Source organism: Lycium barbarum, chromosome 11 (genome assembly GCF_019175385.1).
Source record: "Lycium barbarum isolate Lr01 chromosome 11, ASM1917538v2, whole genome shotgun sequence".
NCBI lineage: Eukaryota > Viridiplantae > Streptophyta > Magnoliopsida > Solanales > Solanaceae > Lycium > Lycium barbarum.
Genome location: NC_083347.1, coordinates 113,798,244 through 113,813,730, shown reverse-complemented (window position 1 = coordinate 113,813,730; position 15,487 = coordinate 113,798,244).

Here is a 15,487-nt window from a genome sequence, read left to right as displayed (position 1 = left end):
TAAAAAGAGACGAACATAACCAAAATAAGATAATTTTTTTTTTTTAACAACAAACGCCCAAATGGATGAACACATCAATAATAAGTTGTACAAAAATCAACTGAAATTGTAAATAAATGAAGTGCTCCCTCCGTCCCATATTACTTGTTCACTTTTGACTTTTTACGTTCTTTAAGAATTAATAAATGAAGTATATATTTTATCATAATATCCATATTTATTAGTGTGTGTATAATCTCAATAGTCTTAGAAAATGATTTGAAAATGAGCAATTAATGTAAAGAGTAAAATAAGAAAAAGAAAAATTTCTTTCTCTTGATATGTCAACGTGGACAAGTAAAAGTGAAGAGAGGGAATGTCTTTCTGTCAATACTTTACTTATTTTACTCTCCTTTGCATTCTCTGATTATTGTTTCCTTACATTAATAAAATGTATTACTTTATATTTTCATTTCGGAATTAAAATTTGGTGATTTATTATATAACATATATTTTTCTAATTTTGATTTCTGTGTAACAATTCTTTTTATCTATAATTGTTAATAAAAAATTATAATATATTTTTGAAATAATTTAATAAAAATATTTTATTAGTTTTGCTTTTAAAAAAATTCAATATATACAACAATGGTTCTTATGTTTGAATCTGAACAGTTAATTAATTGGGATGGATATCTACCTGTCTGTATACATATAAGATATTAAAGAATTTAAAAGAAAAAATCTAGAATCAAAATATTAATTTCCCTCCATCTTCTAATTATAACTAAAGTGATGGTACATAAAATACATTTTGTATATATTGCTATATATGATAACAATTAGAATATTTTTAAAAGTTATTTCCAAAATACAAACCTTAAAGATTGGCTAATTAAAGTGAATAAACATGTTCGGTCACTGCATCGCACAGGCATATATGGCTAGTATTATATAAATGTGGTAAAGGGACGAACACAGCTTCCCATGGTTGTACCACAGGCTTTAAAAATTATACACGCAATGAATGCTTGTACCATAAGTTATATAAATTGTACACTTTAACCAACTAATTTATATTCCACGTAGACATATGTCATATTACTTAATATTTATTCTCTTTTCATGTATAAACATATATACTTCAAATTTAATTCTCCGACACATTTATTTCCTCTGTGCACTGTTACTTGTTCACTTTTGACTTTTCGTGTTCTAGCTGAATATTTATTCTCTTCTCATGTATAAACATATGCAATTCAATTTTAATTCTCCTACACAAATTTATTTCCTCCATGCACTTTAATTTGTTCACTTTTAACTTTTCACATTCTTTGAGAATCAATAAATCCCACGTGGATATATGTCATAGTACTGATTATTTATTCGCTTCTCATATATACATGTGTGCACTTCAAATTTAATTCTCTAACACATATTTATTTCCTCCGTGCATTTTTACTTGTTCACTTTTGATTTTTCAGGTTTTTGATAAATTTTCTTCCCATGCATACATGTATGCACTTCAATTTTAATTATCCGACACATATTTATTTTCTCCGTGCACTCTTACTTGTTCACTTTTGACTTTTCACGTTATTTAAGAATTAATAAATGAAGTACTTCTTCCCCCCTATATTTCTTGGACACATTACTTGACTTTTCACGTTCTTTAAGAATTAATAAATGAAGTACTCTCTTCGTCCCATATTACTTGACCACATTACTATACTTGACTTTTTACGTTCTTTAAGGATTAATAAAAATGAAGTACTCCTTCCGTCCATATTACTTGACCACATTACTAAAAATATATGTCTATTTTTCTGTTCTATATTTTTTTTCTTTTCTATTTCTAATATATCTAAGTGTGAAGAGAGGACTAACACAGCAATAGAAATTTGTACCACAAGCTATATAAATTGTACATTTTAAGAGAGGATTAACACACAATAGAAATTTGTACCACAAGCTATATAAATTGTACATTTTAACCAACTACTTTTTTATCCCACGTGGTCATATGTGATAGTACTGAATATTTATCTCTTCTCATGTATACACGTATGCACTTCAAATTTAATTCTCGGACACATTTATTTCCTCTGTGCACTTATACTTGTTGACTTTTGACTTTTCAAGTTCTTTAAGAATTAATAAATGAAGTACTCCCTCCATTCCATATTACTTGACCACATTACTAAACTATTTTTTTTACTAAATATTTATTCTCTGCTCATGTATACAAATATGGATTTCAATTTTAATTGTCCGACATATATTTATTTCGTCCGTGCACTTTTACTTGTTCATAAATGAAGTACTCAATATTACTAAAAATATATGTCCAAATTACTTGTTCATTTACAGAACCAAAATAAAATTAATTAAATGTTTTACATATTATCCTCTCCATCCTATATTATTTGGCCACATTACTAAAAATATATATCCAAATTACTTGTTCATTTACAATACCAATATAAAATTATAAGATAAAATTAATTAAATCTTTCCCATCTTACCCTTAGTAATAAATGTTTTTGAAAACAGTCAATTTTGATTATAATGTATTTATTAGAGATAGTTAGGAGTAAGATAGTAAAATATATCTTTTACTTATGATTTCTTAACGGACGTGCAAAAGGGAAAGTGACAAGTAATATGGGATAGAGAAAATATATATTTTACCATAATATTCGTATTTATTGTTGTAAGTCTCAATAGCCTTCGAAAATAATTTGAAAATGAGTAATTAAAGGGTAAAATTAATAATAAGAACACTCATTAATTTCATGGAAATTAATGGTCAGCCCTTTCTGCATGATTCTTCTCACTCTTCTTGCGTTGCCTAGCTTGATGGTCGCCATGATAAATAAAGGAATACAACAAAAAGGATAACATGTATACAAATATGTATGTCTGTAATATATGCGTAGTCGTTATCTTTATACACAATCAACATAATTGAAGTTTCATACTAATTAATAATTACCACATTAGTTTCTTTCTCTTGATATGTTAACGTGGACAAGTAAAAATAAACAGAGGGAGTGACTTTTATCTCCGTTTTTCTTATTTGCCAATACTTTAAACATGAGGAGATGACGAACAATAGCAATGCAAATTTGTACCAAAAGTTATTTTAATTCTCCTACACATAACTTGTTCACTTTTGACTTTTCACGTTCTTTGACAATTAATAAATAAAGTATACTATATTTTATCATAATATACATATTTATTGGTGTATAGTCTCAATAGCCTCAAAATATGATTTGAAAATGAATAATTAATGTGAAGGGTAAAATAAAAAGAAGAATTTTTTTTCTTAATATGTTAACATCGATAAGTAAAAGTGAAGGGAGGGAGTGACTTTTATCCCTGTTTTTCTTCATTGTCAATACTTTATTATTTACTCTCCTTTGTAGTCTCTGTTATTGTTTTCTTTAGATTTTCATTTCAGAACTAAAATTTGGTGATTAATGATATAAGATATATCTTCCTAGTTTTGATTTCTGTGTAACAATTTGTTTTATATATAATTGTTAACATAAAAAATTATAATATATTTTTTAATTAATTTAATGAAAATATTTTATTTGTTTTGCTTTTAAAAAATTCAATATATACAACAATGGTTCTTATGTTTAGATCTGAACAATTACTTAATTGAAATGGATATCAACCTATTGATATACATATAAAATACATTAAAGAATTTAAAAGAAAAAATTTAGAATCAAAATATTAATTTTCCTTCATATTCTTACTAATTTTCTTTTACATCGATAAACAACTTTTATTGTCATGATAATGAAAAAAAAGTCTGACTCTTTCCATCTCAAAGATTTAATTCTATCAACTACATTTTTTAATTATAACTAAAGTGATGGTACATAAAATATATTTTGCATATGTTGCTATATATAATAACAATTACAATATTTGTAAAAGTTATTTTTAAAATACAAACCTTAAAGACTGGCTAATTAAAATGAATAGACATGTATTGCCAGTGCTAGTTATAGAAGCAAAAGCAGTTGGATGGGACGAACAAGGTTACTTTCGGTATTTCAGATATTGTACCCTTGCAAGTCACTTCAATTGCAGCCCTTCTATTGCTATTTTGGATGACACGTGCTCACTTTTTTTAATTTATGTGACGTGTGGCTTCCACTTGCTTCTTTCATTCTTCATATATTCTTTGTTGCTAATTCTCTTAAAAAAAAAGTGGATGAACTATAAACAGATAAAAAGCAAAATTTCACAAATTCAGCTTTGATTCAAAAAATCATATTTTGAACTGATCTTAAACTTGAAAATGTACTATTATAAAAATTATCGCAAATGTACAGTATTGTTTACAAATCTAGCCACAGAATTTTTCCATTTTTTTTTTTTACAAAAATTTATTAACTCAGAAAAAAGATTAAAAAAAATAAACAGAATTTTACAACAGATCATAAACTTGCAAATATGCTATTATAAAAAAAAAAATACTTGAGATGTACAGTATTGCTTACAAACCTAGCCGCAAAGACCTTTTTTTTTTGGCGAAAATTTATGAACTATAAAATAGAATAAAAAACAGAATTTCACAACAAATTCCTCTATATTTTGAAAAAAATATATTTTGAACTGATCATAAACTTGCAAATGTACTATTATTTAAAAAAATCACAAATGTACAGTATTGTTTACAAATCTAGCCACATAAAATTTTCCTTTTTTTGTTTTAGCGAAAATTTTATAAAGTAGAAAAAAGAGAAACAAAATGAGAGAAATAAGTTGATCAAATTAAATTTGATTTCAAATCAATACTTCTTCTTTTTTTGGAAAAAGAAACAAAAAAGAGAAATAGAAATGAGGAATTTTCCGAGGGGAGTATTACCGTAAAATGGAAGAGTTCTGGTAGGAAAATGACTAGAGCTAATGAGATAATTTTATTTTGGAGAATGAAAGAATAATTTGGTTAATTTTTAACCGCTTAAAATTTCTATTTACAGATTGGTTACCTTTTAAAGTGGTAACTCTTTATAATCTCTTTTACAACTTTATTGGTTGTTTGATTGGTGAATAATAAGGATAATAATTCCGGATAAAATGAGCAATTATTTTATCTAAAGTTTGACTATGAGTATTGGTCAAGCTTATTTTTGTCTCGAAAGAACTTATTTTTCTAATAAGCGCTTAATTTTAAAAAAAATGAGGTATTTGATCAAGCTTTTGCGAAAAAATAATTGCTTTTGGGAGTAGCAGAAATAGTTTTTCAGAAGCTAAAAAAAATAGTTTTTGTCTAAAAATACTTTTTTGAAAACTACTTTTGAGAAAAATACACTTAGAAGCATTTTTTAAAAGCTTGGTCAAATATTAATTGCTGTTCAAAAGTATTTCTTAATTTAATTGGTCAAACACAAATTATTTTTTCTAAAAGTACTTTTTTGAAAAACACTTTTAGAAAAAACACTTTTTAAAATTAGTTGATTTAAGAAGTTTTGCCAAACAGACTATTAATTAGTCCCGCATTTATTTTATCCACTATTTTTGTATTAAAATGATTGGATTAACTATTTCATAGAGAAATTGAAATAAAATAATTTCATGATATAATTCGATTTATGAATATTCTTATTTATCCCGTCACATGTATCAAACGATCCGTAGCATGTATACATGTTTGGTTTCTAATATTTCTCTAAAATATATTTTAAAAAACCAAAAAAAAAAAAAAGACTTTGTTAACTTTAAGAACCAAGTTTAAATATAAGCAAAAACAAAAATATTAGGTGATGCTATTCCGTGTATATAAGTTATTAGATATACTGTTGAAGATGGTAGACACTTTTTAGAATTAGTCGAGATGTACATAAGCTGAAAAAATCAGATTGATTAGAAAACTGAGGTAGCTTTATTGGAGAATGAAGGGACATATTGGTTTATTTTAACCGCTCAAAATTTCTACTCTCTCTGTTTCAATTTATTTGAACCTATTTTCTTTTTAGTCCGTGCCAAAATGAATGACCTCTTTCCTAATTTGGAAACAAATTCACTTTATGAATCATTTACAGCCACACAAATTTTCAAAGCTTATTTTGAATCACAAGTTTCAAAAACCTTCCCTCTTTCTTAAATGTCGTGTCCAGTCAAATAAGTTCATATAAATTGAAACGGAGAGAGTATTTATTAGATGGGTTACCTCAGAAAGCGGTAACTCTTTTCAATCCCTTTACAACGTAACTTCGCATGTAACAAAAGTGGAATTAAGCATTTCCTCATGCTTAGCAATGTTGTACTCTTTGCTTTACATTTCTTTTAATTCATATATATATATATATATATATATATATATATATATATATATATATATATATATATATATATATATATTGGCAAGAGTGGAATTAAGCATTTCCTCATGGTTAACAATGTTGTACTCTTTGCTTTACATTTCTTTTAATTTCTGTTTTATCCCTCTTAGTGTGGGACCAACTTTCCTTGCTAAGGATGGCACTTATTTTCTTCCATTTTTTCCTTATCCCGGGACCTTCTCTTCTTTTAGGAATTTTAAGCCTCTTTTTTTTTTTTTTTTTTTTTTTTTATCTTTTTAAAAAGAAATCTAATTATGTGATACAATTTTTAGCAAATAGTCTACATGTACCTGATCACTAAATTTTACATGTAATTGTATATGTCAATTACTTTTTAAATTACAGTTATCTAAAGAAGAGAATTATTTAATTAAAAGTAAAATCTTTGATTAATGATCATTATTCTTCAAAATAAAGTTGATTTCAAATTTAGAATAAAACAAGGAAATCAGATTAAAATATTTAGTTAGGTGGAAAGAATTTTGCGAATTAAAACTTGATCACAATAATTCTAATTTACTATTTCATTCTCACATAATCAGAGACTCAACAATCATACCTACTATGTCAAGTGCAAATTCTATAATTAATCCTCTTTAAAATGTATACTTTAGAATATAATAAGTTAATGATGATAAAATGAACTTTAAAGTCCATACTTGAAAGAATAAACTATATGAAAGTATCTTACAAGAAAATTAATATTCCCTTCGATTCAAAAAGGGTGCCCATTTAGCCTTTATTTTTTTGTTAAAAAAGAGTGTCCACTTACCAAATCAAGAAAGAATTAATCTTAGTTTTTCAAATTTGCCCTTATTAAGTGTCAAATCTCAATACCTATTTAATTAGAAATAATTTAGTTAGATTACCGATTTTGTCTAGGAATTAGTGTTTCTCAAAGGTGTGCTTATGGCTAAGTAGACGTTATTTTTGAACTGGAGCGATTAATGTAAAAAGAGAAAAAGAAATTTATTTCGATTTTACAACATATTGCATTAATTTTGAAATAGATATTATGTGCATTAAATAGATTTAAAAAAATATGACTACATATTCATGTACTTTATATATAAGCATGGAACAGAAATTCATGTGCATGTATTTATTAAGCAAGTGAAAGAATATTGATGAAGATGATATATATATATATATATATAGCAAGAATAAATATAAGGGGATTGCAATGCATGTGCATATGTGTTGTCAAAGAGTTTGAATATTTTTTTTTTTTAATTATATAGGGGGTAGGGGAGAGGGAAATGAGGAGGGGATTACAATGTGGGAATTCGAATTCTCACCAACAAGGTGAAAATTCAGGTAGTCAATTAACTGAAGTATTTGATAATGAGGAACTTAAAAAGAAAGAAAAGATACGTGTTATTTGATAATTTAATTCTAATAGTATGAGAAGACAACATACTAATTAAGTTTTTCCATTGTGAAAAAGCACGAGCTAATAGGAGTAGTATAGAAGAAGCAAGGCTTAGATTACCGCATCCTACACTACTTTGCATTTTTCATTTATTGTCTACGCATTTTCCAACTCTTTTTATCCTAAAGGATTTCTAGTGGTATATTGATTTGACAGTCAAGAATGAATTATGGCATGAAATAATTGAAGATGGGCTGCGTCAACCTTTTAAGAATCTACTTAGTTTTATAGCTCTCAATCTTACGTAAAATAAAAACTAGAATAATCGTATACGTTACTTTTGTAGAGCTGCATCACGTTGTTTGTGTTGTTATACATTCGGGACATTCAGTTATGATGCTTAAGCATACTATTGTTACTTTAAGAGTCGCCAGCTTGTTGGAAATACTAAAATCAAATTGTCTAATTGAAAATTTTCTCATGTTGGGCCCTGTACGCAGCAGGGGCATGCCATTCTAGCTATATATGTATGTGGCACACTTAGATTCAACAGTCGATAAGTGGTGATTTTACCACTTATTTTAATCTCTTTGCTTTGGTTTTTGTGTTCTTAACAATATATAATATGATGCTATTCTTGGTGTGTATTGCTATTATTTTAGGTGCATTAAGTCCAGGGCACAAAAAGGACAAAATGTCGTAAAAAGAAGGAAAAGAGCTGAATATGCGTTCAGTATGCGGCACTGCAAACTCTGGTATGCGGTCGCATACTCAGTCTCAGAATGACCAGTGAGTGGAGCTAAATGCGCAAGGATGCGAAGATTATGCGTCTCCGCAAACTCATTTTGCGGCCGCATGTCGACTGGCAAGAAGATCAAAGTTGCGGAGAGAATTCAGAGTATGCGGTCGCATACTCAGTTGCGACCGCATACTTGATCCGCAGAGCGGCATTAAAAGCCACTTTTGCACTTTATGTTTCCCTCTTATAAATACTCTCCTAGAGTTTTGTGATAAGTAGATTCATATGATTGAGAAGAGCTTCGGAAGAAACCAAGTGAAAAACAAGTCAAAAAGAGGCAAAATTAAAGAAATGGCAAAAACTGGACAGTTTTGCACAAAAGTGTAAAAACTGAAAACTTTGGATATATTTTGTCATTTGTGGACTTGGAAAAATGGAGCAACTATAAAAGCAACACTTGAAGGAAAATATATAATCTTTGGCCATTCAACACAAGTTTCGGAGACTAGGGTTCCTACACCACACTTAGGGGTTGAAGATTTGAAGATTTGGTTGAGCACTTTCGTGAACCTTTACTTCATTTCTTTGATTCCTTACTTTGTAATGAATATCTAAGTGTCTAGTATTTAATTTTTTCACTTGAATCTTGTTTATGAAAATATTTTATGATTAAAGTGTTGGATGAAACTCTTGTGTTGCTTTGAGTTAATATTGTTTTAGTTAATCTTGTTATTTAATGTTTCTTAAGGGATTAGCTAACCCTAAGACCCGCCCGTTTACTTTGATTTGAGCTCGGAAGAGGAAAATTGAGGTTGGGAAAGATTAATTAGCAGGAATTTGGGTTTTAAACCTCATCTAATAACTTGAGCTAGGAATAGGAAAGTTACTTGAGATTCAATTAGTTGTGCTTGATATCACACTCTAAGGCTGGGAAAAGATTAGAGCGAAATTCATTGGTTTGGTTGGAAGACTTTCAATGAGATTTTAGAAACTATTATCTATTAACATAAGCTCGCTCTTAGTTGTAAAATCATGAAATATATTGGATCGCTACTTGAGCGTAATTTCCTTTGTATTTATACTTGTGGCCATTGATCATTTTACCTGCTTTCTAGTTAATTTTATCTTTGTTAATTGTTAAAACAAAAATCAAATATTGAAAAAGTGTTTGGCTTAGCATAGTTGGTGATAAGGAAAAATCAAATATTGAAAAAGTGTTTGGCTTAGCATAGTTGGTGATAATTCCTTACTTGTTTAAATCGCCTAGTATATTGTTCGCTGTGGGATCGACCCCGACTCATAGTTGGGTAAATTATATTGCATACGACCGTGTACACTTTTTCTTTGAGGAGTGGACTTGAACGTTATCAATAGTCAAATTTTTTAACTTTGACCATGAATTCTGACATAATCGTTAAGTCTTTAAAAATAAAATTTATATGTTTTGAAACTACATAAGAAGTACTAATAACTCATAATAATTAACAATTCAAAATATTTAAAGGATATATCATATCTATCTATCTATATCTATAAATATTTAAAGGATATATCATATCTATCTATCTATCTATCTATATCTATAAATATTTAAAGAATATATCATATCTATCTATCTATCTATCTATCTATCTATCTATCTATCTATCTATCTATCTGTATCTATATCTATATCTATCTACCTATCTATACTATTTTAAAAGCATGAATATAAATGTTAGTTGACCAAAATATCCTTTAAGTATTAAACGACTTAGATACCCTTTTAATCTAATTCCATCATATGTCTATTGGTTATTTTGGTAATTAAAAAAAAATATCACAATTAAAGATAGAGTTTAAAAGAAATACTACTTCTGAATTTATGTTCCAAATCTAATTAACTAGAGTGTCTTTAATATACATTCAAATAAGAAGATATCCAGTTGGTGACCTTATTTGACTAGGAGTACTTTTGTGACTGAAAATTGCTTTGCCCGTGCTAAATTTTGCTTCTAATATATAAAATGATTAGGTGATTATTAGACTATATTTTAAGACGTAAGTATTTCTAGGTTACCTCATACACTTGGTTTTAAAAGATAGATTATATTTTAATAGGCTTTAAATATTTCTAGATTACATCATATGTTTGCTGTTAAAAGATAGAATAAGAATATTAAACTAAAGTAAAATATTTATTTCAAGACAACGAGTATAGTAAATGTTGGATAAAAGCATAATCTTGAAGAATTTATCCAGTATTTAAGGTTTGATTTCTAATTAACTAATAATTAATTGATATTAATAAATTAGAATACATTCATATTTGATAAAACAGTTGTTTCCACTAATATTTATAGATAACAAATGAATTTCTTATTTGCTTTTGTATTCAAGTACTAAGCTTATTATAAAAATAATACAATTTACATGCACTTCTCTATCTATCTATGTATATTAAAAGCATGAGTAATTTTTGCTAAATGTTGAATGATCAAAATATTCTTTAAATATTGAACGACTTTTATGTCCTTAAAAATTTAAGTTTAGCCCGTATATAATTGTAATAACGCACGATTTGTTATCTAAAATATAGGAGTTTGAAACCAACTCAAACAAAATAATACAACGCTGGATTAATTATTGTACTAATATTAATTTGCTAGACCGGAATTCTAATCACAATCGTGAAATACAGTTTTGGAAGGATATGCATTAGAGTTGGATAAAGATTAAGAATCATTGAAGAAGATGAGGTCCGGTGAGGGCCTATTTGGGAAGCCACCCAAATAATTGAAATTGAATGTAATTACACAGTTTGACCTATTTATTTGATCAAATAATTACATATTTAGGTGAGAATTGGGTGTAACTGACAGGGTGTAATTACATGACTACTTTTTAATTTGTTTCTGTTTTGTTTATTTTAATTTCTTTTTATTTTATATAATTTTTTATTTCTATTATTTTAATTTCTTTTGATTTTTAATTTCATTTTTATTTATAATATTTTAATTTCTTTTTCATTTTACTTTTTGATTTTTTTATCTTTTTATTTTATTTTATTCATTTAGCTTAACCATGTTATTATTCTAATATTTGAAATTACACCTCTTAATATTGGAAAGAATGAGTCATTAACAAACTTGGCATATAACGAGTGACCTTATTAAAGTAGAATTTCGTTGTGAATGAGGTTATAGACTATTACTTTTCCTTTCTTTTGAATTATTTACTTAAGTTACGTTGAAACTTACTTATGTAATGTTGGAATTTGACATAAGAGTATTATGTTAAACTTTTTTTTTTTGGATTTTCAATTTAAGTTATATTTTCAATTTTAAGTCATTTGCTTTCACATTGCATGTTGTTTATTTTTCACTTACATTTGATGGATTTTTTGTGTCTGACATTTGAATAATGTTATGGCATTATATTTATAAATATTATTTTTTTATCAAACATCCAATCCATGACGTTCTCACAAAAAAAGTCTTCTTTTAAGTTTTATAATTAATTAAAATAAAATATTATTAATTTGAAAAATATATATCAATTATTTTTTACAATATTAGTTACAAATATATGATTATTAATTAATATATTTTCAAAAAACAATGTGTTATTAAATAACAAATTTAATATCATTTATAAAGGCAAATAGTTTATAAATATTAATTTTAAATTTTTTATAATTAAATTTCATTTTTAAATTAAACTAACTGTGTAATCACTCTAGTACAACCAAACAGCGTGCTTATAATTACACTGTAATTACGTTATGACAAACATACAAACCGTTGTAATTACACTACTAAGTAATTACTATGTTGTGTAATTACTACCCCAGTAATTACACCAATTCCAATTACCAGGTGGCTTCCAAACAGGCCTTAAAAGTGATTATAAAATGTGTTTCTTGCCTTTTATCAAATTCTCTCCAAGGTGTGCGGAATACTTGGCTTGCAATTAATGTATCAATATGTAAAAAGATTCCACCGACTTGCAAGACGCCATCTAATTTAAAGTGCCCACATGTAAACCTAGAGATGTTGTCTAAGATTAAGGGTGTCAAATTTGGCCAAAAGGTGATTGTCTGTCCAATCCGTCCAAAATTTTATGAATTAGGCTCAACCCATTTATCACTTTAGCTCATTTTAATCGGGCTAATTTCAGCTCAACCAGCCCATTTGACACCCCTATCTAAGATCGTTCGGCTTTTAGAATTTTAGTTTGTGTGAGGTTCAAATTTATTGCATTAATCCACGTAAAAAAAGGATAGGCCAAATACTGTATAGAAGGTCACTTTTTCAGTTTCTCTATCATATATTTCTAGGGAGTATTAGACATAAGTAATGGTATTGCTATAAATAAAAAAATATAAAACTCGGCAAAGTCACTAAAGCTACTTTTTGTTGGCAACGAGTCTTTATTTTTCTATTTTGAAATTGAATATTGCTTTGATTTCGAAATATTTTTGTGATTATCTATGCCCGATGGTTTTCTATTTTAATTAAATAATTTGTTGGGTTGAACTTAAGCTCCTATTATTAACTCATTCCCGGATGAAGCAGAAACGTACATTTGATTGTGAGCGAATCGATGTCTTTTGTGGTAATTGTTGGGAATAAAATAGACCCGCAAAAATAATATTCACGGTATTAGTGATAAACGTGGAACACTAAGTTATGATTAAATCAATAAGAGTAAAATGAAGCAATAATGACACCAAGATTTTACGTGGAAACCCTTCTGAATAAGAGAAAAACCACGGTCAAGAGGAGCAATTGTTATTAGGCCTATTGACAAATCGGTTCAACCCGAATTTCTGAACCGATTATTTTGGATAATTCAATTTGGATAATACAATTCGATTTCGATTTACAAATGCAATTGTAAAATATTACGGTTTAACAGTTCGGATACGGTTGGTTTCAATTATTAACTGAACCGACCCGAACAAACCGAATTTATATGCCACTGATGACTATATGACTAATACTCTAATGGTCTAATTATATATACGCTTAATACTTAATAGTGAAGTAATATTTATTTAACTTCAAAAGTGGCGCAAATGAATGTGTGCACGCACACCTGACACTGGATATTCATGGCCTTCTTATTGGCCTTAGGCTGACTTCCCTTTTGGTCTTTCATCTTTTCAGCATTCTTCTGACGAGCCATCTTTGCCTTTTGGCCATTGCCTCCACCCATGGCTTTGTCTGTTCTTTGATCTTAGCCTGTACAAATTAGAGTGTTTTTTTTTTTTTTAGGATGCAAACTAAATTATTATGCTTGTCTGCTTGCAAGTTGCAAGATGCTGGATTATTAATTTGATATATGTAATGTGGTGTTGGCGGATTTGTATACTTGCACAGGTTAAGCTCTTGTTTTGCTATTTATATGATATTATGCTTGCAAGTTTATGATTTTTCTTGGTTAATGTCTTGGTTATTACGCTGCAAATTTAGGATCTCATTATTTTTGGTTATGTTTACTCTAAAACTGAAATGAGAATAGTTGCTTGTTTAAATTTCGAACAAACCGAACAAATCGATTTGTGTAACCGAACCGAAATAAATAAAAAACGAATTGAATTGAACCTAGAATGGATCGAGTTTGGTTGAGAATTTTAGAAATTTGAAATTCAAAATTTCAACTCGATGATGGCCAAAATCGAACCGAACCGATTCGTGCACAGGCTTAACTGATATCACTATATCAAGGAATTTTACACTGTGTAGTCACGAGTATAAATACTCCAAAGACCACTACACACTTAAAATAAATAACACTCTTTTGATTTTCTCACCTCCCTACAATATCACTTACACTCTATTTTTCTTCACAAACTATTTTCTTACACAGTCTATGGTATGCCTCACTATGCTCTCTATACTCAGATATAATTCTCTGAGAATGGTGTATCTTTAAACTGAAAGAGAGCTCCCTATTTATAGGGATGGAGTGTGCAGTTTTTCTCTTGGCATTAATTGGCCCGTGCCAATTCTTCAAAGAAGGTGTCTGCCAAAACCAATGGTTGTAGATCACTTTCACACAATATGTCAAAGGAAATAAACATTTCCCTTAAATTATAGGTATGGGGCTAGACCTCACAAATCTCTCCCTCTAGACCCATTCACCTGAAGGAGGGTACACCGGGCTTCTAGTTTGAATGTATGCCGACAAGTATTAGCACAATTCAAACTTGTCTCTCGGTACCACCTTGGTCAACATATCTGTATGATTTTCACTCGTGTGAATCTTTTTGACCTGGAACAATTCGTTCTCAACTTGATCACGAATCCAATGATATTTGACGTCGATGTGCTTTGTTCTCGCATGTTACATGGAGTTCTTGCTTAAGTCTATTGCACTTTGACTGTCACAATAGACAACATACTTCATTTTCCGCAATCCAAGTTCTTGAAGGAATCTCTTGAGCCATATCATCTCTTTGCCAGCTTCAATAGTCGCAATATACTCTGCTTCAGTTGTAGACAGTGCAACACACTTCTGCAACTTCGACTGCCATGATATAGCTCCCCTTGAAAAAGTACACAAATATCCAATAGTGGATTTTCTGTTAGTAAGGTCACCTGCCATATCAGAATCTGTATAGCCCTTCAAGATTGGATTTGATCCTCCAAAACACAAGCATTCATCTGAGCTTCATCTTAGTTACCTGAGTATCAACTTTACAGCTTCCCAATGCTCTTTTCCTGGATTTTCGAGAAATCCTCTAACAATACCGACTGCATGAACAATATCTAGTCTAGCACATACCATTGCATACATCAAGCTTCCGACGACGAGGAATAAGGAATTTTGACCATTCTCTCCTTCTCCTCCATTGTTTGTAGGGCATATATTCTTGCTCAATTTTAGATGACCATGAAGAGGTGTGCTGACCAACTTAGCACTCTTCATATTGAAGCGCTTCAGTACCAGTTTAATGTACTTCTCCTGTGAAAAGTAAAGCTTCCTTTCGTCTCTCGAACGAGTAATCCTCATGCCCAAAATCTGCTTAGCATGACCCAA